The 24,571-nt window shown below is 40.8% G+C and overlaps 1 protein-coding gene across 6 annotated transcripts in view; it reads right to left on the bottom strand.

Moving 5' to 3' along the window:
- The window catches only part of LYPD6B (LY6/PLAUR domain containing 6B), a 176,826-nt gene that overhangs the window by 121,714 nt on the left and 30,541 nt on the right, over positions 1-24,571 (bottom strand). The gene's annotated exons all lie outside the window — the stretch shown is intronic.

Raw genomic sequence — 24,571 nt, 5'->3', positions numbered from 1 at the left:
CAGTTCTGTCCAGATAGTGAACAAGTACAGCTCAAAATCTCAAATCCAAAGGAAAATTCCTGAATTTGATGTTTAAAGAGATGGCCCATGGGCACTTAGAGAAAAAGTAAAGATCATCAGAAACCACCATGGATTGTCTCAGAATGATGGACAGTAGACTACTCTTACTTCCTTTTCGAATACTGTGCCCAGTCTTATTAATGGAAATACTAGCAGGACATCTGACAGTTTATTGTGGGGTCCCTTTAGACCAGGGCCTATTCCTGCCCTGGCTCCAGCACCAACAGGCCTTTCCTCCACATATGCATCTGGACCAATACAAACTACATCAAACATCTGCTTGAATCTTGGAGACTAGCCTCCACCACCAATGCGTCACATCCCCACTCCTTTGATCGCTGCCAAAAATGTAAATTCCTACCTATGCATTCCCAAACGCCCTTCCTCATCCTTGTTCTCCCTGGCAACTGTCTTCCTCTGCTCCCTGCCCTCCAAACCTTTCCACTGTACCTTCTGACAGCCTTGTTCCAGGTCAAACAGCCCTTAAGCATCTATAGCTCTTCTCAGAATACTGTTTCCAACTTCTGACTTAAACTGAAATCTGACTGCCTGTTAGAGATATTGCCTATTCCCCTGCTGATGCCAACTATTCCCTCCTCCCAATCCAAGACATGTGGATTAGTCTGTCTGTGAGTGACAGAATCCCCAAGATAGCAATGGCTTTAGAAGATAAGACAATGTATTTCTCTCACACATAAAAATAAAAAATACCTTGAGGTGGGCTTCACAAACTCAGGAGGAACCCAGGTTACTGTTATCTTTCTGGTCCACCATCCTGAGCAGGGCCTTCTGCCTCATGGTACAAGAAGGCTGTCATTTTACAAGAGAGCACAAACATATTGAAGTTAACAAGAAGACAAAGGGCTTGTTTTTTCTCTCTTTAAGGAGGCTTTGTGTCAGGTGCATGTGCCACATCCACTTATACTCTATTAGACAGAATTTAGTCACATGGTCACACTAGTTGCAAGGCGGTCTGGGAAATGTAGTCTTGCTCTGGGTGGCCATGTGCTCAGCTAAAAATTATGCTTATATTTTTAAGGAAGAGCAGATATGGAAAGTCAACTCACAATCTCTGTCCCAGATGTGAATATGTTACTCCTTGGGCTACTTCCAGATTTTACGCCTGTCTTGTTTTATAAAGATCGCCTAGTCACTTCCACATACTCACTGATACCTGGCCTGTGGTCTTCATGACATCCCAAGTCTAAGACAACTCTCGCCACATTCACAGAGCCTACTCAGCACCCCTGCATAATAATTATTCTACATCCTCAATGCTGAGACTTCCACTTCCCCTCCAGCTCTTCCATCGTCTCCCCTATCCACACATTAAACCCTGTCTTCATCTTTGACATCTAAAATTCACCCCCCATCACCACAACCACAACCACCAATCCCCATTTCCTATCTTTCCAGCTTTCTCACTCTCTGCCCTGACACATATTAAGACCTCTACTCCTCTGATAGCTACATTTCTCCCAGTCTATTAGGCTTGTACTCTCTCCCTCTCTCTTCCTCTCCTTCCTTCCCACACTCCCCACCCACCCTTCCACCCGCAGCCCAATCTGGACAACACAGTTGTTCACAAGAACTATCACCAGCAGCCCAGATTCCCATAGAATCACACCCCACCTTGCCAGAAAACCTCCATCTTAAATAAATTATATCTATAGCAGTAGTCCTCAAAACTGGCTTAAATTCGTCACATTATCTTAAAATTATCCTTTTATGCCACTTTCTCTTCTACAAAGGCCTGTAACTTCTCTACATTTTATTTCCAAAAGTGGCACAGTATGTGATTCACAGGAGACATCTCATAAATGTTGATTGGTTTATGGGTGGAATGATGGATAAATAAGTTGATGACAAGAAGAATATAAACTGGACTGTAGTATACTTAGGTAGATTTGCAGATTTGTACCTACTTAAAAAAAAAAGAATGCCAATCATGATGAATATAAACCCAAGGGAAGTAGTGAGAGGTATTGTTCATTACTTTATCCTTGGATTTGTCCTACTCAGAAATATGAATGAGGACTTTGTTGGCATGGTTATGAAAAAATACCAAAGACCTGACACTAAGAGAGTAAAATAAATGTGGTATTCCAGAGCAAGATCTGAAGGCTCTCAATAGGCTAGAATAATGGTCCAAATCTCCATTCTTTATATATATAAATATATATGTATTCTATATAAATAATCTTTATATATAATCTCTTTCAATCTTTATACATAACCTTTTTATTTTATGTAATCTTTACATATAAATTTATATATATTAAAATAGGGACAAAAGTAAAGTCCTTCATTTCATTTAGGTCCTTTACTTAGATCCAAAACCCCAATTTCACAGAGGCAGCAACAAAATAGAATAAACAGAATTATACACATGAAAATATATCTGATAAGGTTTCATTTTATTGCAAAGTTCAGTGTAAATCAAGAGTTCCCCCAAAGCTAATGCTACTGCATTCTATCTTAATAGACATAAGACATCAAGAAGTGAGACCTACTTTAGTCTGTGTATAATCACACTTTGAACATTGTTTTTAATGCAGGGCACTCATGTATTTTCAGAATAATTTGAATGGACCAGAACAAATTCAAAAAAAAGTAACCACACAAAACTCATGGGAAAAGTGTGCATGTGAATCACTGTTGTAGCTCTTTCTATGCTTAACGAAAAACATTGCCAAATGCTGTGGTTTTATACCCTTGTGATTTCAAAATGATCAATGCCTGTCACTTAGTAGAAATCTGTTAAATAATTAAGTGAATAAAGACAAATACTTATTGCTCTTATATCAAGTTTTTAAAGATTTAAGACCCTTCTATTTGCTTAATGTAACCAATATCTTTGGGTCCTCTGCCTGAGTTATCACCCCTAGGAGTCTGAGGTTTTTTTTAAAGAAAAGTGGCATTCATTCAAAATAACTAAAAGATATTATATATCTCCATTTATGTAATTCTTATAAACAGAACTTTGGTAAGTCTGGTTTAACATGAACAATCCTGGAGGAACAGGCTAAGAGTATTGACAATATTAATAAAGATCATTTCCTAACATTCTATGAATACCTCTGACCTCTCTCTCTTGAGCCCAAAGAAAAGAATTCTAAAATGGAATGGAGTGATCCAGAAAAGCTGATTCAATTGTATTATTTAAGTACACATTGATTTCATTCTGCCATGTAAGTCACCATGACCCTCTGTTCAGTTGAAAATTATATCGGAACCATTCTTGGAAAATCAGTCCACTTGCCAAAAAGGGAATATAATTGTATGTAAGTCTATATTATGTTCATGGTTAAGCTGGATTTATGCCCTTCAAAAGGTGAATTCACATATTTCTGAAATACAAAGTCTTTCTTAAGGATATCACCTGTTATCATTAATTCAACATCTCGTGATGACACAAAATCCTCACTGCAGTAAAGTAATGGAAAGACACACAGAGAGAAATACAAAATTTACTGACCCTTCCAATACAGAAATCAATGCAGAGCCATAGACTTTGGGTTCCTAGAATAGGTTGTCTCCATCCCCATCACACACTCTTAGATGCATTTAATAGAGGAAGAACGTGAGGTAAGATCTGAGCACAGAGGGCCAAGATTTGTACCACAGCTGTGAAAAATAAACATTTGGCTGCAATAACAACGTTCCAAACACTCACCCACCCAGCCTCTGCACAATTAAGCAGTTTTGATTTTTAAATAGATTTACTTTGTTAATGCTTTTTTATTGAACCATTGAAATATTTTGAAATAAATACTTTAAAATGCCTTACAGCTACAGGATGAACAAGACTGCACAGCAACAATTAAAACCAACCAGTACACAGAAAACCAGGAATTGTTAATAGACAAAAGAAGCTGTCAGAAATTTACTTCCTCTATTTATTTAAAATGAATGCTTTCCTTAAATTTTCTACCATATCCATTGAAGCATAATATTTTCAAACAATAAATACACAGAGTATGAATTGATCATCCCTGAAAATATGTTAACATCAGATTTGAGTATTTTAACTATTTTACAGATTCTTTTGTCCATATTAAGCATAAAAAGGAATGGAAGAAAACATTACTAGATTAAAGAGCTTAGCTATGAGATAGAGTAGAGGGCTGGCAAATGCACGGAATGTATGCTACCAATCATCCCTCCAGAACCTGCAGACCCAGCTAATCCCAGCACTTCCCACTGCATCCAGAAGCAGCCTCCCCATCCTTAACCCAGCATGCCAACTGGCCCCTTCTAATGTGAAATCAAATAGGTTAGTCAACCCCAACTTTGACTCACCATAGATTTCTATACAACAGAAGATGAACTAATTTCCTGGAATGTTCATCCATGTTTGAAACACTCTTTCATGTTCCACCACATGTCAAATGACTCTTTCAATATTGAAAAATAACATTCACAGAAGTCTGAACTTGCACACAAATTCATCTATAGTACACTAGGCACTACACTACACACTTTACATGTATTCTATCTTTTCATCCTCATTACATTGGGTACTAATATTATCACCATTTTGAGGAAGAGGAAACTGAGTCTTTGAGAACTCTTCAAAAGGAAGTATGTGGTAGCTCTGTCCAGTCTTCATTCCAAAAACTGTGCTTTTAGCCCCCACTAAAAGGGGAGTACTGTCTCCCCTTTTCTTCTCAAAGGCTCAAATTGTGTATTTTATGAAACCTTTAACAGGAGAATTTCACAAACTTTATTTCTCCTGTGTCTCTTGGCCCTAACAAAGTTAAATACTACTGCAAAAATCCTCTAAGTTGTCAATGCCACAACATTTTGTTTAGTCATTGCACAATGGTCCTACCACTAAATCTCTTATTATTGCATTTAAATTTCATTGAATGTTATCGTATGTGCTTAGAATTCCTTTGTGGTAAACTTTTAGGAGGGCTGTCATGTGGTAGAGCTGTGCAGAAATTATTGTGTCCCTACACCATTAAAAGTGGAATGGGCATCATCAGCAAGAGGCAGGAGAAAAGACAGTGTGGCTGGGATTTGCTCCTGGAGAGCAGCACTTTCCAGGTAATCCTTGGTCCAAAGAAGAAAGAAGCAACCAAATTAAGAAGACAGCCACACGTTCCCATAACTAAATTTTGAAACTAGAAAATCAAAACACTTGGACAAGAGAACATGTATGATATGAATGTATCTGTTTGGATTTTCCTCCCCCTGCCAGCATAACTATATTCTGGATTGTTGTACCCTAGCCTACACTGAAAACACAGATCACAAGCAATTAAGAAAACATCCCTAAATCCTAAACAGTTCAAAGAAAACCTCTGAGAGAGTTATAGGTTAGTCTGTTTTCTAGATGTCTTAGAAGGTTCTAGAAGCCACTCACCATCACAGAGAAGAAGCTTAGGACATACTTGACACCCACAGAGAACATAACAATTCCAACAGTGGACAGTAGGGGACATAAAGTTGGGTGGGGGGAGCAACAGGAGGGGGTTACTGGAGGGGAGGGAGCAAGGAGATACGAATCCTGTGTTTATGAAGGCCGAATGTGGATGGGAGTTGAAAGGGACCAGAAACCAGAGCACTAAATTCTTTACCTGCAAAGAGAGATGTGAGATGAGCGTTACCCCCTAGTGGTGGCCCAGAATTATAAACCCTGCCAATAAAGCAGTAATTTTCAAATTTCATTTGCCTAAAAACTCCTGAGGCACATGTTGAAAATGCAAATTCCTGGACTCTGTTTACATAGGCTCTGATTCAGCAGATGCACGGCATAGGGCCCAGGGATGAACATATTTTAGAGCATTGCATTTGATTCTGATGCAGGTGGGCTAGGCTGAGAGGCTATAGAATTTCCTTGGTGCACCAGGTCCCGATTCTGCTAGCTGCACCAAGTAACTGTGAGTACCTGTTAGTAGGTGGGCAAAATTCTGGCAAAGTGCCTCAGATATGGTAGAATTTGCACAACAAATACACAATCTGCCTGTTGGAGAAGTATAATTTTTTTTTTTAGACAGTAACACTCTGTTGCCCAGGCTAGAGTGCGGTGACATAATTACAGCTCACTGCAGCCTTGAACTTCTAGGTTCAAGCAATCCTCCTGCCTCAGCCTCCCAAAGCACTGGGATTACAGGCATGAGCCGTCAAACTCAACCATATTACAACTATTAAAGAATATTTAATGACTGCTTCCTTTACATATGTAAAAATCTAAAAAATTGCAGAAGAAAAGGAGAGCACGAGGTATTTTTTTCTCACTAAACTCAATTATTATAGATGACTCCTTAACTTTACGATTGCTCTTCTTATTTCTGATACTTTTTTTCAGGGGAAGGGAGAAGGGAAAGTGGCACACCAGAGCACTGTTTAGGAAACTTGCTTTTAACAGTGTAACGTTACAAGTGTATTCATGATTTTTAATATTCGAAACAAAGAATAGGATATGTTTCTTTAGCTCCTGTTATGAGCTGATTGTATGCCCCCAAAATTCACATGTTGAAGTCCTAATACCCAAGTGCCTCAGAATATAACTGTATTTGGAGATAGGGTTTTTTTTAAAAAAAAAAATACCTTCTTACTTCATTAAGAGGAGATAGGGTCTTTAACGGGTAATTACATTAAAACAAACTCATTAGAGTAGGCTTTAATGCAATATGGCGGATATCCTTAATTAACAAAAAGAAAATTTGGACACAGATGGTTTCAGAGAGAAGTTGATGTGAAGACACAGAGAAAAGACAGCCATGTGGAAGCCTGGGAGAGAGGCCTGGAAGAGATCCTTCCCTCACAGCCCTCAGAGGAAACCAACCCTGCCATCACCTTAATCTTGGACTCCCAGCCTCAGAATTGTGAAAAAATAAATTTTTATTGTTTAGGGCACTGGGTCTGTGATATTTTGCCATGGCAGCTCTAGCAAACTAATACACCTCCCCATAGAAAAAAGGGAAGGTGTCTTTGTTCTTCCAATACCTTCCCTAGGACAGCGTATCACCCCTTACCCCTTGTCCTGGCTCTGATGGGAGGCCAGCCTTGCTCAAAGTTGACACCCTGGAGTAAGACTCAGCAAAAGGAAGGAGAGAGTAGCACCAGATTTAAAATTATCTCTTTGTGATACTTTGAAGCTCATGGGACCACGGCTGCTCAACTTCCTGCAGCTCCTTCTCCCTTCTTCAGTCTGGAAGAGCAGGATGAGGACTGGGGAGGTGAAGGCTGCTATGAAACGAGACCCAATATCCACAAGTCCAAAGACCAGCCCACTCTTCTCCTTGCCTTTCTGATCAGGGGAAGAATGGATGGCTGCTTTCTTTTTTCTAGATGTAGCCTCCTTTGATTTTATTATTATGAAATGTATGCAAATGCTGATAGGCTGTTTTACACTGGCATGAATGCACATTGGGGAAGTGCTTATGTGTACAGCAGTGGGGGAGTACATTCTAGAAACCTTTGATTTTGGAAGAAGAAAATGGGCTGTATTCCATCCTGGTCAAAACACTTCATCAAAAGTGCATCCATGCATTGAAAAGGCTGAGCCTTCCGCCTGGCAATGCTCTGGATTTTTATGGAGTTGTTTTTAATGCACCTTTCTCCTGTTGCCTTTAGTAATTGAGGCATTGATAGCCTAACTTCCTCTTGCAGGTAATCCCAGTCCTCACTGATCAGCCTTCTGAGCAAAGGGCTGCCTTCCCATCCTCTCCTACTAGTCTGTGATCATTCTTCTTCCATATTAGTGATAGAAAAGTTGGAGAAAGGATAACGCTTCAAATCACACAAAAACTTCTTAAGAAAAGTTACCTTAACATACAAGTTACTAGAAGAATTCTTCAGTCTCCTCTTCACTTTAGCAATATTTATTCATCACCAAATTCTTTCTTAAATTCTACAATGTTATAACTGGCTCAAAGAATGTTGATTCTTAAAGAGAACTAACTCTCCACATCCACAGCCCATTGCTGGGACATTCCAGTCTTTAAGCTTGTTGCCAATAGTTAAGAAACTACTTTAAAGGACTCAACTCTTATGCAAGCAGAACTTGTCAATTACCTAACTCAACTTCCTCAAAGGCAAAAGAAACCCCAAAGAAAAGTCAAAACTGGAAAAAAATAAACAATTCTATTAAGCCACCCCTTCCCACTCCAGTTGTGGCAGGGGGCCAAAGTCTTCCCTTCATTTCTTTGGAGTTTTGGGTTTGGGTTCCTACTGCAAGGGCATTGCCACCAACTCAGGGTGAAAAGGACAGGTAGCAGATGGACCTGGCACATAAAGAGATGAACAGCAAGCCACACAAAGGCATGCTCTCTGGGGATACTGAAGGGCACGAACATGTGGGGTTAGGCCCATGGATTGCAGACACAGATGGCCTGTTTGCAAGCCCAGCTCTGGCAAGTCTGAGATGTGTAACTGGGCAATGGACAACCTCATGGTGGCTCAGCTTTCTCATCAGTATGGGGAGTATGACACATCAGCACCTGTGTCAGAGGGTGGCCAAGAGGATCAATGCACGAACAGCTCAGAGAGCATGAGATGCTGGCTGGCACATACTAACTGGTAAGCAATTTTTGTTGTTTTTGCTGTTGTTGCCTCCCGTATCCTTGAGATCTAGTCTGTACTTCTTCTGGAGTTGGTATCCTTGTCTGTCTGTGGCTACTCTTTCCCAGTCACTAACACTAAATCACAGTTAGGCTGACTTTGAGAACCAAGAATTCCACAACTAACTTTGAGACAAAAGGAATCACAGAAGAAACTCAAGGGCAGACAAGGCTAAGAGTCTATGGGAAAGGTGGACTAAGAGGGGAAAAGATGCAGAAGGAACAGCTCACATAACACCACAGGTCAACAGAATGTCCTTATTAATCTGAACATTCCTCGTATAATCTTAGATTTTAAAATATGAATGAACTCATGTTTTTTAAAAATATATTTCCTACCTCTGTCCATTGAACAAACCTATAATGACTCCTGCTAGCAACAAGCCCACCTGGCATCTACATCTGGGTTTCTTAATGCATTCTCCACAAAATATACCCAGGGATTCTTGGAGTAACAGCTGATTTCAGGCCTGGGATGGAAACGTGTAAGATGAGCCCAGGACATGTGATGGTGCCAGAAAACAAGGCACTGTTTGTCACAGGGGCTCAATTTGAAGGACAAGTAGAGTGTCAAAAATAATAATGCCTGTAACTGATCATAAATATTAAATAAATAAAAATCATGACTCCATAGTGATACTCAGAAAAAGGATGAGTGAAGAAAACTCTTCTTTACAGAGGAATGCCAGTAACTCAAGGTAGAAGGAGTGAAAGAATTACAAAATCTTAATTTTGCAACTCTAGTGGAGTAGCTAATACAGGCTAATTGACTCAAAGGAAACTTAAAAACAGGGTTGGAAAGTTGTTGGGAAACAGCATATTTGCACTTTGCAAAATATCACCCCACAAACTATTACTAATTGCAATTAAAAGTGTGTTTTTTTTTTTTGTTTTTTGTTTTTTTTGAGATGGAGTCTCACTCTGTCGCCCAGGCAGGAGTGCAGCAGTGCAATCTTGGCTCACTGCAACCTCTGCCTCCTGGTTCAAGTGATTCTCCTGCCTCAGCTGGGACTACAGGTGCGTGCCACTACGCCCGGGTTTTTTGTTTGTTTGTTTTGTTTTTGTTCTTTGCTGTTTTTTGTTTTTTTTATTTTAGTAGACACAGGGTTTCACCGTGTTAGCCAGGATGGTCTCGATCTGCTGACCTTGTGATCCACCCTCCTTGGCCTCCCAAACTGCTGAGATTACAGACATGAGCCACTGCACCCGGCCTAAAGTGTACTTCTACAGCGGAGAGATCCACTAGTCATCAGCTCAACATCAGTAATATTGAGACAGCAGCACATCGTGCCATACGAACTTCACAGCATCACCTATGAAGTAGCTTTGGCAAAAAATGTTTAACCTGAATCTACTCACGCCTGTAAACCTAGCTTCCAGTTTACAGGAAATACAAAGGATAGAGAAACAAGTAAATGACATGCAAAGAAACCATCAAGAAACCCATAATGTGGGGCGTTCTTTAAAACAGCTAGGCTAGACTCTTCAAAAAGTTCAAAAAGAAGGTGTAGAGACTGTTACTGCTTAAAGAAGAATAACCAAATGCAATGCATGAATCTTGATTTTATCCCAGTGTTGGAAAAAAGCTATAAGATGTTTTCAAATAAGCGGGGAAATTTGAAAATGTGCTAGATATTATTAGATAAGTGTGAAACAGAATCATTGCAAACTTTCTTAGGTACAATATTGCATTATGGTAATGTAGGCAGAATGTCCTCAGGAGATGCATCTCAAGTATTTAGGGGTGAAATGCTATGATGTCTGAAACTTAGAGAGCGAGACAGAAGAGCAGACACAGCAAAATGCTAACTGTATGCTGCTGCAGCACACAGCCATGGTATGCATGAAGCGCTTTCCTTTTTTAGAAACTGCTCTGCAGGTATGCCCCCCTGTGACATTTTATTCCCATTCAAGGGTACTTTATTCAGCCTCTCCAGACTTTAGCCTGCAGACGTGGATTTTTGCGTTGGCTTCATTATCTGACAGCAGGAGCATCTGCTCTCCGTGCTGGCATCAGGTTTCCTGTCCAGAGGCACACCCAGGTGCAGCCAGGGAGTCAGTGAGAAAGCTGTTCCACACCCTGAATTCCTTATTTCCTACAGGCAATGGGGTAGAAAGGGAGGCCTGAATTATGGCTGTACCCAGTCAGGTTCCGCTGACAAGCTTTTCCAGCTGCCTTACTACATCGTGATTATTAACCACACAATGGAAGTCCACCCAGCCTGGGCCCTCCACTGCCACGAGAGGAGCCCCAAATGATTTCAAATAATAACAGTGCCAACCACAGTTCTTCAGTACTCATTACATGCCAGACACCATTCTAAGTGCCTCACATTTACCGTAATTCATGGATTTCCAGATGGGGTCTATCTTTACCATAGTATCACTAAGTAATACTATCAAGTACTGAATGGAAAACACTGTCGGCAAAGGCAAAAAAAAATTGCAATAAAATTTACATTCAGAATGCTAAGTCATCTTTGCTAGAAAAAGCAGGAATTGGTACCGGGGGTGGGAAGAACTTCGCTATTTCTCTCCTAAAAACCATTAATGCAAGCCCCTTTCAAATTCTTGCATGTCTAGGCATCTATAATCATTTATCATGAGAAAGAATATATCACAGTCAAAATCACAGCTTGCTTCCTGACGTAGGTTTTGTCTATCATGGCAGTGAAAGCAGGAGAGGTGAAGATCTATGACCTAATCCAGCTGTTCCTCCCAGGGCCTCCCTAAACGGCCATTTTGCCAGTGCTCATATCTCTCTTTTCACATTAATGTCAGAAAGTTCAAAAGACTTAACCAGATGTTTCCCTGCTCAGAGTTACAGCAGACAGATATTAAGGGGGAGAAAATAAGCTTCAAATATCCCATGGGGAGAGAATAAAGTGGGGTGGGGAAACCTGCAAACATCGAGGAAGTTAGGCATTTGAATCTGTGAGAGCAGCAACATGAACATGTGTAAAAAAGAAGTGTGGGAAACCATGTGGAAAGTGACTCCAGTACTTCACTACATAATACCTACATAGAAGACAGGATTTTGCATTACTCAAACAGGAAGTCTTCACTGGAATACCATACAACCATTGGGATAAATGAACTCTCACTATAGGCAACAACATGGGTGAAGCCTCATATAATGTTGACCTAAAGAAGTCAGACACTAAAAAGTACATACTCTAGGGCTATATGATATTTATTTAATTTTTTAGCTAAAAAAAATTAAATGTGTTTTAAAATGTGTACATAAAATCCAAATCAAGCAAAAAAAACTTGATGCTGATAGACTTCAGAATAGTGAGGAGGGTATAGGGATCAGGAAGGGCATGACAGAGAGGCTTGCTGGTCAGGTTCTGTTTCTTGATCCAGATACGTTCTGTGTGAGAACTCATTAAACTGTATGCCTCTATCTATACACAGAAAGCTGTTCCACACACTGAGTTCCTTGTTTCCTACAGGCAATGGGGTTGTAAGGGAGGCCTGAATTTTGGCTGTACCCAAGCAGGCTCAGCCAACGAGCTTTACATTAAATATCAGTAATATCTAGATTAAATTTCCAGATCTATACTTCAATAAAAAGTTTAATTCAAACTATGAAAACAATTTAATATCCCTACACCAAGAGACCTCTGACTTCTGCTTCTGAAACAACCTCAGAAATGGTGGTATTACCTAAAATCATCAACTTAAAGAAAGTGAAGAGCTCAAGGCAATTGGGAACCAACATCTAGTCTGTATGTAAAGTGAAATTAGACACAGCCCCTGCCACAGCCTTACAAATAACCCTGCAGGCATTAGCAACAATTACTAGGGGAAGTAATTACAAAGGCCTTTGATCTTCTATTGTGTCTTCTATCTGAGATCTCAAGAAGTCAGTAAACAAACAAGGCCCAGCAGTCCTCTGACAGAGCCAACTGTCTGCATCTGTTTACAGCACCAGGCCCAGATCCAGTCACCTTTCCACAGTAGCAACTAAATTCAGGAAAGGACCTAGAGGTTACAAAGGTCCTATGCAAGAACATCATGACTTAAACTGACTTCATATAAGTTAACTCCCGTCTACTCTTTATAAACAGGATCCCAGTCAGACAACAAATCTGTGTCCTAGGTTGGCATTGCCTAATATACTGAATTTTTTTTTTTTTGAGATAGAGTCTTGCTCTGTTACCCAGGCTGGAGTGCAGTGGCACGATCTTGGCTCACTGCAACCTCCACCTCCCAGGTTCAAGCCATTCTCCTGCCTCAGTCTCCCTAGTAGCTGGTACTACAGGTGCACGCCACCACACCTGGCTGATTTTTGTACTTTTAGTGGAGTCGGGGTTTCACCATGTTGTCCAGGCTGGTCTCAAACTCCTGACCTCAGGTGATCCGCCCACCTTGGCCTCCCAAAGTGCTGGGATTACAGGCGTGAGCCACCACCCCCAGCTAATATACTGGATTCTTAAAAGTGAGAAAGAATAGAGAACTTGAGAGAAATAGAACAGTCTGCTACATCAGACCTCCCAATTCTATGTGACCTTCTTGCCTACTGTTATAGATTAAATTGTGCTCCCCCCACAAAATGTACATGTTATAGTTGTAACCCTCAGTACCTCATCAGAATTTGGAAACAGGTCCATTGCAGATGTAATTAGTTAAATGAGGTCATACTGGAGTCGGATGGGCACTGATCCAACACGACTGGTGGCCTCACAGAACGGTAAATTCAGACACAGACACACACACAGGGAGAACACCACAAGTTATAAAGTTATGCGGCCACAAGCATAGGAAGTACCAGAAGCCAGGAGAGAGGCCTGGAACAGTTCCTTCCTTAGTGCCTTCAAGCGAGCCCAGCCTTGCCATCACCTTGATTTCAGTCTAGCATCCAGAACAGTGAGATGATAAATTTCTGTTGCTTAAGCCACCAGTTTGTTACTCTGTTATGGCAACTCTTAACAAAAATACACTTACATAGTCCCCTTTGGCGATGTTGGTAAACAAAGCGGTGCTATCCTTATCTCAGAAATCCGGAAAGAAGTGCAGATAAATAAAGCAGATTGCCTTAGATCACAAAGCCACCCAGTTTAGAATTCAGGAATGAGATAAATTTTGTGACGAAAGGTTGTGAGAATGAAAGAAATGACAAAATCCCCTTTTCCGGAGGTCTGCTAATCCCTCTGGGTGGGTTGGTTTAAGATGCTCCTGTCTAAAGGGAACTCTGGGGGCTAAAGCACATCCCGGAAGATGCCTTCTACCCCTAGAAATCTAAGCCAACACCAGCACACCTTCCCCCATAGACTTGTAATTCCCACTGCAAGAATGAATTACTCTTCAAACGCCTGAATCTGCTAAAAAGAATGTAGTTACTGAAAATGAGGCAAGAAAAAAAAGAGAATATGAATAAAAATGGCATTTTAATAAGTAATGAGACTTCAAGGGTGGCTGGTAGTTCGGAATCACTTCTGAACTTTAATATAGAATTAATCTACACTGTCTTCCACAAACAGCAGTCCAGCAAAAACCTTGCACGACAGTGTCCATTTCAAATGCAGCCACAGAAAATAAAAAGGAACCTCTAAAAGTGATCAATGTTAGATTTTATGTTAGGATTTTATGAATTGATCTCTGGTTATTATGGATCAGCTATGGCAGAAGTCCAAATTACATTAAACATAGTAACATCTAGATTCAATTTAGTATTAGCCAGAACAGTACAGCTAGAGTTACATTTTATGAAACAGAAATGCTCTCATTTGAGAGACATTAACTAAGTACCTGCCATAAGCTGGATACCAGTCCAAAGTTAGACCCTTGGAGAACAAAACAGACACCAGCCCCGCCCTCACAGAGCTTAGAGTTGAGCTCACAAACTAGACTTCAGAGGTAACTCACACCATGGTAATATTTGCTGGTCTTTTTTTTTTTTTTTAATTTGAATAGAAATGGCATTTTAATAAGTAAGTAATGGCATTTTAAATAAGCATTTAAAAAAAAAAAAAGACAGGATCTCACTCTGTTGCCCCAAGCTGGAGTGCAGTGGCATGATCATAGCTCACTGCATCCTCAAACCCCTGGGCTCAAGTGATCCTCTGCCTCAGCCTCCCAAGTAGATGGGCTACAGACACAAGCTACCACACCCTGCTAATTTTTATAAATATTTTAGAGATGGGGGTCTTGCTATGTTGCCCAGGCTGGTCTCGAACTCCAGGGCTTGAGCAATCCTCCCACCTCAGCTTCTGAAGCTGCTGGGACTACAGGCATGAGCCACCATGCTGGCTGTATAGGTTGGTCTTTTAAGGTAGAAATTAGGTGCCTCATAAGCACAGTAGGGAGAAAGTCAGTCTCATAAAAGTGAAAATTCAGTGACAATAATCTTAGAAATTTCTATTTGTTCTTTCAAATTTTAAAACGAGACAGACCTCCATAGCTATCTTTGAAATGAGTTCCTCTTAGGTACACTGTATTGGAAGAGTGTTTCCCCTTGTGTTATGTGGCAACCATGGAAGGAGACAAAGTTATAGCTTGAGAAAACCAAGGTCACTGACTTAACCCCCAAGGACCAGGTAACTTCAGAGACTGTATTCATTATACTGGCTGGCAACCCCAGGTTTTAAGCCACTGGTTTACAGGAAGAGATTATGCTCTCCAAAATACTCAGATGTTATATGTACAGAACATTTCATGAATGGGAAGGGAAGCAAAAGCAAACACAGATAAAGACCCCATTATAGCAGGAAATGTTCAGGCCTCTGTGCAGAGGTCATGGTGCCTTCTCAAGAGAGGCAGGGGTGCAAGGTGATGGCGGCGTTTCTTCTGCTGCTACAAATGGGATTCCCTCAGTCATTCAGGAACCCTGCCCTGGCCTGACAATGTGGCACTGTGACCCCTGGCCTGACAGTGTGGCACTGTGACCTGACATCCTCAGCCTACCAGGTGAATTAACAGTGTTGACTGTCACATTCCTCAAGTGAATCCTAAGATTCTGAGCAATTCAGACACAGACACGTTAACAAAGTCTGCCCTCCAGGAAACAGCAGCAGTTGCTTCATGGAGGAAAACTCAGCTTCAGCCCAAAGCTACACCATTAGGACTTGATGCCATTCCAACTCGCTTTCTTTCTGAATGACATCAGATCACTTTCAGCCAAATGACAAATTGGAAGAATAGACGCCAGTGTGATTAACTTCAGTTTTTACATTACTAAATTTGCAATTTGTTCATTAAAAAGACGCCCAGCACTTCAGAGAATCAGAGCTGGCTCACTGTGCTAATGGTGTTGAGTTTTCACTGTGGCAAAAGTGAGCTTAAAATTGGGGCAATTATAACTGTATGTGTTTATGTGGATGTGCTCAGCTCACTAATTTTAAAGAACAAGATACTATACATGAAAAAGTAAGGATGGAAACCTTCAAAGCCACTCTCTTCAAATCACTTTAAAAGCAGGCTGAAAACAAACACTCTGAAGTCCTGCTCCAGCAGATTCCTGGGGAAATTACAAAAAGAAATTAAACCATAGTTATAGTTATCACTTCTTATTACATGCCACATTGTCTTTAAGAAAAACAAAAATCAAAATGTATAAAAATAAGGTTTTCAAATGCAAAGGGATCATATTTGCAGAGTTAATCAATCATGTCCAGGCAGTTATTTAAGGTATGCCAGAAAACAAAACACTCGCTTCCCCAGGCTGCAGGAAAGCGAGTAAGTTTCACTGCTCTCCAGAGCTTTCTACAAAGACCTGACTGGGGGCTGCCTGTACTCTGGGCATGTCCCCAGTCTGATCTTTTGCCTTATCTTTGCAAAGCTGCAAGCAACTTCCTGGGAATTAAAAATTAGCTGCCAGGGCGTTCTGTGGCATTTTACAGGCCACTGGTCACCAAGTCGTCCATGGCCATGCATTCTAACAGACAGCAGTTCGGCTATGGCCAGAGGCACAGTTTGTCATCACTGCAAATTACAAATACCAGGAGTGCATGTGGGGCTGCAGGGCTACAAACCCTGCACCTACGGGGTTAGGAATGTTTTCACTTCTCCCTACTAAGAGTTTCCTCTTCCTCCCCACAGAACCAGCTCTAACCCCAGCACATCTTAACCTTGGCACTACACAGCCAAGGAATTTACAAAAATGCCTGAACAGCTAAGGTTTAAAACATTCATAACAACCTCCACTGAATGAAGGCAACCAAGTTTTCCAACCACTTTCAACTCTTGGTCTTTTTTAGTGATGATTTTTTCCCTCTACCTTTTAAGGTAATATATCCACATTATAGCCCATATATTAGATCCAGAACAGTTTTTTTTTTATTTCATCACATATACACAACCAGCATTAACATTCTCTTTTTGTCTTTTTTTCACAGAATTTTACTGTGCCTCATACCTAACTTAAAACATACCCTAAATATTATTTTACTGATAAAATGGACATAGTACTACCATTTCCTTATCCATTCCCTTCTTGTTAGACAAATAACTCACTTTCAGTTTTTCTTTATTATGAATTACAGAACATCTTATGACAAATCTTTTTCTGTGTGTCAACCATTCCCTTGGAAATAGATTTCTAGAGTTAGGCTGAAAACTAACACTTCCAAGAGCTGTTCTCTCGGAGTCCTGGGAAAATTATTTTAAACTATAGTTATCACTTCTTATTATATGCTGCATTCTCTTTAAGAAAAAAATCAAAATGTATAAAAATAAGGTTTCCAAATACAAAGGGATCATATTTGCAAAGTTAATCTATTCTGTCCAGGCTGCTATATAAGGCATGCCAGGAGAGAAAGCCCTCACCTCCCCAGGCTGCAGGAAAGCTAGTAAGTTACTCTAGTGCTACTCTGGTAGCTATTAAGTTACTCCAGTGTTAAATCCTGACGTTTCACTTTCCGATATTCAAAACCCATTCTCCCGCTCCTCTGGGTTACTCCAGTGTTAAATCCTGACAGTTCACTTTCCGATATTCAAAACCCATTCTCCCGCTCCTCTGGATTACTCCAGTGTTAAATCCTGACAGTTCATGTTCCTAAACTCAAAACCCATTCTCCCGCTCCTCTGGATCCTCCTTCTCTCCTAGATTGGCCTCAAACTCCGTCAGCCTCCTGCCTCATCAGCCGTAGCACTGGCCATAGTTTCTGAGGCTTTTTGTCTTTGCTTTTGTCTCTGCATGTTTTTACTCATCCACCAACACTGCCGAACACAAGCAGAAAAGTATTCTGCTAACATTGTTTTTAAAATTATATGGATTACATATCTGTTTATCTTACCTACTTTTCCGAATATATGACATTTAGTGACCAGAAGCATTTATTAGGCATCTACCACAGAAAAACAAAACTAGGATTGTCATATGACCAACTTCATACTTTCCTTTTTATTAAGATTTTCCACAAATCTGGAGTCAAACCCAGGTCATAGTCAAACTATGCACATTAGTTATAGGTTCTTCTAACTTCTGCCCTCTATTCCTTCACTTACAAAAAATAAATGAGTTTTCTTTTTTCTTTTCTCCAAGAGAAGTTTGACAACTTTTAAAGAGTTTAAAAGCATGATTTGTTGGTTGCTGTTTGTCTCAGTATCTTATGAACTAGTTAACTTCATAACATGAACAGATTTAATGCAAACATACATAGTAAGTCTAAATTGGCCAGAAATGTGTTCAATAAAATATACACACTGCAAAACACCACGTCAAACCACAGCCATAAACATATAGACCCATCTAAATAGAAACAGTCCATCTACACTTGATTGTCTGTGTCTACATTTTTCTATTACTATAATATTTGTTTACTACTTATCCAATCAGCGCTGGCACTGCCCCGTAAGGAAGCAACAGCGAATGCCAAAGATTTGAGAACAGTTTATAAAACGGGAGGGAAATAGAGGAGAAGGAAGATTTCTGAATTTAAAAATCAAAAGCATAAAGTTAATGGAGCATCTAGGAATTATATACTCACTGGATTTATAATAAAAGTTTCTAAAATACAGCTCCATATGACTGATTGGCTCACCGTGTTTTATGAAATACGAAGTCCTTAAAAAGAGAAAAGGTATTTTGTTTTCTTTAAGATTATTAACACTGACTGAGCACACTATATTGTATATTAACAAAATATATATGACACTGCTAATATGGGTTGCCTTGCAGAAAAAAACTAGCTGCCTGGAGGAGGAAAAACGGGGTGGGGGATTCTCACTGTACATTCTTTTGTTGCCTTTAAATGTTGAAGCATATGAGTCAATTACCGATTCAGAAAAAAAATTGTATTTTAAACTTTTAAAGCATTTCATAGGATATTCTGGAAGCTCAATAAATGTTAACTCAAATTAATCCTTTTCCCAGGAAAGTAAGTGGTAGGCCCAGAGAGATCACTTAGTTCACATTTTCCTTCAAAGAGGGAACCTCCCTTCATTTAGCTACCTTCTAGAATCACAGCAATATTATAGTTTTACTATAATAACATTTTTTTCACCCCAATTACTCTTCTCTGAGGCTGGAAGGGCCCATCAGCACACCTTGATTCACAGTTGATTGCCAAAAGCCTTTGTGCGTGCCCTTAGAAGTCAGGTTCGTGTTGCTGGAAGCAGGGAGAAAACCTCAGAGAACTTCCTATCACCTATCATCCTATCACTAACTCAACCTCTGCTCTGTAGGTTGGAGAATCAGGCTGATATGTGCTATAATTATTCCTATTAATGGCATTAAAGTTGATGTTTTAGATCTATCTAGAAGTAACTGCAACTAAAATCAAAAACAAAAGGAGAGAATAAGTGAGAGAGCACGTGTGCGTGTGTGTGTGTGTGCATGCATGCGTGTATGCATGTGTGTGCACGTGTGTCATCACAAAAGTGGCCCTGTGGTCGACCCTTTGAGTAAACATTCACTTGAGCCTCTGACCTGAACCCACATTGACCCACCCCACCTGGACACTCACAGGGCTCCACAGCAGACAACTTCTTTACGTAACTTGGCCATGTCTTGGCTATAAGATCCTCTGAAAGCACTCATTGCATTTGCAACTTCTGGATTAATATTGATCCTTAGATGCTTGTATGGGCTCTGATCTTCTATTGAGTCTCCATAAGCCAATGGAGCACGGTCTGTTGAGGCTTCCTTCCCCAGACCCATCACTTCTGCCCTCCTTCTCCTTTTGTACAGCCGTCACCCTGGTCTGGGTCTCCACGCCCTCACCCGAGGTTGCTGTCCTCTCCCTCTCTCATTGAGCTTCTGCTTGTAACTCAGAGGATCAGCAACATGGGCTAAAGGGAAAGGATCAGAGACAGGCAAATCCAGGCTGGAGAGAATCTGAGTGCATCACCCTGCCTGCAGAGTTTTGGCGATGGTCCAGCAGGTACCTATAGAAGTGCAGGCACCCATGCCCACTTGGGTCCCCAAGTCTGTCATCCAAGGAGACACAGCAGTGGTAGGAGGATAAGCAAAAGCACTGAGTGGAAGAAAAGGGGGCCTCAGCAGCACAACGGATCTTCCTAATGCTCTACTCAGCACAGAGCCCCAAACAGCTGCAGGACACAGACCAGAACCAACATTGCTTCCCAGCATCAAGGCAGTGGGCTTGGACAGGAAGATAGCAAGAACAAGGCAGATCCCAGGACCCAGCCGGCATATCAGTAACAGCAGGAAATCAAAGAAGAAACTCAGAAACACGGACCAAGAGAACACCATGAGGGTGGAAACAAGGGTGTCATTCAGGGCACATGCCTTCTGTCACTCAGGACTTCAGCTGGTTTTCTACCTGCCAGCTAATGGGTGGGAAGCTGTCAGGGTGCCTCTGCTCACATCAGCAATGGGTCAGAGACCAAGCGATATACTGGGTTGGGCCTGCTAGTGAAAAGCAAGAGAAGCTACAACTGCACAGGGTTGCAGAAAGCAGTGACAGCTGCCAGCCTGCCATTCTACTCAAAAAACTCTTAACAGCTCTGCCTACCTCACCATTATCATCATCATTAAACCCAGCAGTGACTGGGCATGCATTACCCATGAAGACATCACCTCTTACCATTCCCCCTGCTCACTATTCTCCAGCCATTCTGGCCTCCTTGGTGTTCCTTTAATAAATGAGGTTAAGTTCCCATCCCAGGGCCTTTGCACTTGCTGTTCCCTCTGCCTAGAAAGCTCTCGCCATAAGTACCTTCAAAGCATTTTCTCTCTCCTCCTTCCATCTTCACTCAAATGTCTCAGGCTTTCCTGACCACCCTATTTAAAATTGCAAATCCAGGCCAGGCATGGTGGCTCAAATCTGTAATCCTAGCCCTTTGGGAGACCGAGCTGGGCAGATCACTTGAGGTCAGGAGTTCGAGACCAGCCTGGCCAACATGGTGAAACCCCATCTCTACTAAAAACACAAAAATTAGCCAGGCATGGCGGCACTCACCTGTAATCCCAGCTACTCGGGAGGCTGAGGCACAAGAATCGCTTAAACCTTGGAGGCAGAGGCTGCAGTGAGCTGAAATCATGCCACTGCACTCCAGCCTGGGCAACAGAGTGAAACTGTGTCTCAAAAAAATAAAACAAAATAAAATAAAATAAAAATAACCACCCTAGCATTCTCCCTTTCCTGTGTTATCCTTCATAGCATTTATTACATTGACATCCTATACGTTTACTTATGTGTTTGTTTATTATCCTCTTCACCAGAGGCACATGTGCTGAAAGTCAAGAAACTAAAATAAAATAAAATAACCACCCTAGCATTCTCCCTTTCCTGTGTTATCCTTCATAGCATTTATTACATTGACATCCTGTATGTTTACTTATGTGTTTGTTTATTATCCTCTTCACCAGAGGCACATGTGCTGAAAGTCAAGAAACAGTAAAACATAGGGAGACTGAGGAGGGCAGATCACTTGAGATCAGGAGTTCTAGACCAGCCTGGCCAACATGGCAAAACTCTGTCTCTACCAAAAATACAAAAATTAGCCAGGTGTAGTGGTGTGTGCCTGTAATCCCAACTACTCAGGAGGCTGAGGCAGGAGACTCATGTGAACCTGGGAGGCAGAGGTTGTAGTGAAATGAGATTGCGCCACTGTAGTCCAGCGTGGGTAACAAAGCAAGACTCTATCTCAAAAAAAAGGGGGGTAAAACAACTTTCAAGAGAGAAAAGGAATGTTACCAGCAAAACAACCAATGCCATTATGCCCTTTTTCTTCTTCCCATTGCAAGCCATTTGCCTCCCAATCTTTAACATCTGGACTGAGAGACCTTGTCCTTGAAGTTTTCCTTCGTGGCTCTTTGATTCCCTGGTCTTCTCTTTCTCCAAATGACATTGTTTATTCTGTACAAAACTTCACACTAACCAAAAGCGCCTGCCTCGTTGGACTACTAGGGGATTTAAATGAGTTAATTCATGCTTAGAAAAGTACTAGGACAGTGCTCAGTCCTTGTTAAGTGTCTAGGAAATCACAGCCATTGTTATTATTTAGTATATGCATCTTCTATTATATCTACTGATTCGAGTCTTATTTCTATAGCTAGAGTATAAGCAAACTGAAGGCAAAGATCTTATCCTAGATTTTGAGATTTCCCAGAGTACTTAATCCAGGTTTTTAATAATTATTTGACAACCGATTGATACAAAGTATTTCAACTTTCAAAGATTTGTTTGAAAGCCCTTGGAACCTCTATTTAAACAGTGATTCCAATCCTTTATCTCTCCCAGGACTGACCTGGTATGCAAATACAGCAAATCCCTGAAAACGGCATTTATAACAGGAGCTTTGCTATAGCATGAACAGCAAAGCCAAAATACTATACAAAAGATCAAACAAATATTGGCTAAAAGAATTTTCCCCAAGGCAACTGTTATAGTCTTATCTTGAATAGAATGTTTGCACAGTTAATTAAGTATTGCTATGGACTCAGCAAAATCCCAGGCAGACCCTGCCAAGCCGCGTTTTACATTCCCACTGCTTTATCGCTATTTACAAAGCCACGCAGGAGTCTCTCTCCTCCTAGCCCCTCACCTATCAGTCCTACTAATGCCGGGTGTGGAATTAAATGATAAGTAAATCATACACCTTTTATCTGTAGGCAAAAGATAATGGAATCTCAGTGCCAAGGATGCCATTTACCTATCCCACGGCAAATATGCTCTGTCATTTCCCTTCCAGAAATCAATCAGGCTGCATCTGTTACTACCTGTTGACTTCTTGGAAATGTATGAAATAGTAGAATCATGTAGAGAGAGAGGTGTTTACTGGTTTCACAGAACATGCCTCCATACACCAGATACTAATGAGAGTTTACTTCCTATGATTACCAACCAAGAAGCCTGCCAGAACACCTCAAAATTGACCTCAAAATCACAGGCTGTTCTATATAGTGAATAAGCTGATTGCTAGCTTACAATGGGTTGTCTAATTATGGAGAAGGTCAGTTATGATGACTAGAAGCCAACAAGAGTCATTCACAACCTTTCTTCCTTCCCTCCTTCCATTCAGCCATTATTTATTGAGCACTTGTGATGATCCAGGCACTCTTCCAGGCACTGGGAATACCATTGAAAATACAATTACCATAGTCTTAGGAAGGTTATATGAGGGGCGAAGGAGATCAATAAAATAAAGAGGTTAAAATTTTATAGTGTGTTAGATATTAATAAGCGCTAAAGAGAAGAAAAATTAAGAAGCAGAATATGAAATCCCAAAGCCCCAGCAGAAGGAATAAACTTGTAGATGGGTAGCCAAAAACATCCTCATGGAGAAGCCACTATTTGAAGAAAGTGAGAAAGCCAGCCTTGTAGGTTAGTGGGGAAGAGTCTTGCAGGGGGAGAAAATTGAAATGCCAAGGTCCTGTGGCAGAGCATGGCTGGCGTGTTGGGGAACATTAAGGAGGCCAGTGTGGTGAAGCCTGGTGCTCACTGGGAGACATGGAAGGAAGACGCCCCAAGAGAAGCAGGGAGCAAGAACCTATAGTGCCTTGCTTCCAAACCATATGCATTTTTATTCATCACAGAAAAGCCACCTGTTTACCAAATTTTCATTTACTCACAACTCTCCAGCCATTATTTTTCTAAGAATTTATGTATTTCAAGAAAATGATTCACATACACACACACGTACACACACACACACACCACCCATCCCTGCAATTAAAAAAAAAAAAAAAGTTGTACAGCTAGCCAACATATTTGTCTGGGGAAAGCTCTTAAGCTTCTATTAATAAAAATGAAAACTGTTCATGGCTTTGAGTGTAAGCTTCTGTAGGACTGGAACCAGGCCTCACACTGAGTAGTGGACACTGCTTAGCAGTATTGGACAACTGGGAACTCGGTGATGCCGTGGAAAGATGTCATGCTGGCTAAAAATAATAACATGCAGAGTTATAGGAGACAGGAATGTTGAAATTTACCACAGGGACTTTTTTTTAATGTGGCAATGCTTCAAAGTCTTTGGCAAATTTAAATGCCAAGCTGGCTCATGCAGTATCCAGACCACACATCCTTCCTGCCCAACCAGCTTCTCAACATAAATAAGATGCTATCAGCCAAAATCTGTGACACAGCAGGGTTTGGGGTGGTACCTTAAGATCTGCTATCTTCCAATTCTATTCAATCCTAAGCAACCCAGTTTCATTTATCACAGAAACAGTTTTCCATTACGAAACATTCATAAACAATTCCACCGCAGTGACTCCGCTGTTCTTAGGTATACACAGTCTATGTCGCCAAGGCAAAAAGCACAACTACAAGGCATGTCCTGTGTAACAAAAACTAGTTATTATGTTACATGGATATTTTGTGTAATGATAAAAAAAACTAAAAATGTAAAAGAAAGTTATGATTATTAATGACTAGTCATAATTCTGCCTCCATCAAGTTCTCCCAAGGCCACCCGCACCAGCCCACCTACAAAACGGACAAATTCCTGTGGCTGAGTCACTTTTCTGGCTCTCCTTGGTTGCAAGTTATACCAAAACTGAAAAAAAAAAAAAAAATCTACATAAT

Source organism: Pan troglodytes, chromosome 13, assembly GCF_028858775.2.
Source record: "Pan troglodytes isolate AG18354 chromosome 13, NHGRI_mPanTro3-v2.0_pri, whole genome shotgun sequence".
In the NCBI taxonomy this organism is placed as follows: domain Eukaryota; kingdom Metazoa; phylum Chordata; class Mammalia; order Primates; family Hominidae; genus Pan; species Pan troglodytes.
Note: the sequence above shows the minus strand (reverse complement) of the source record. Positions and strands in the feature narration are given on the sequence as shown.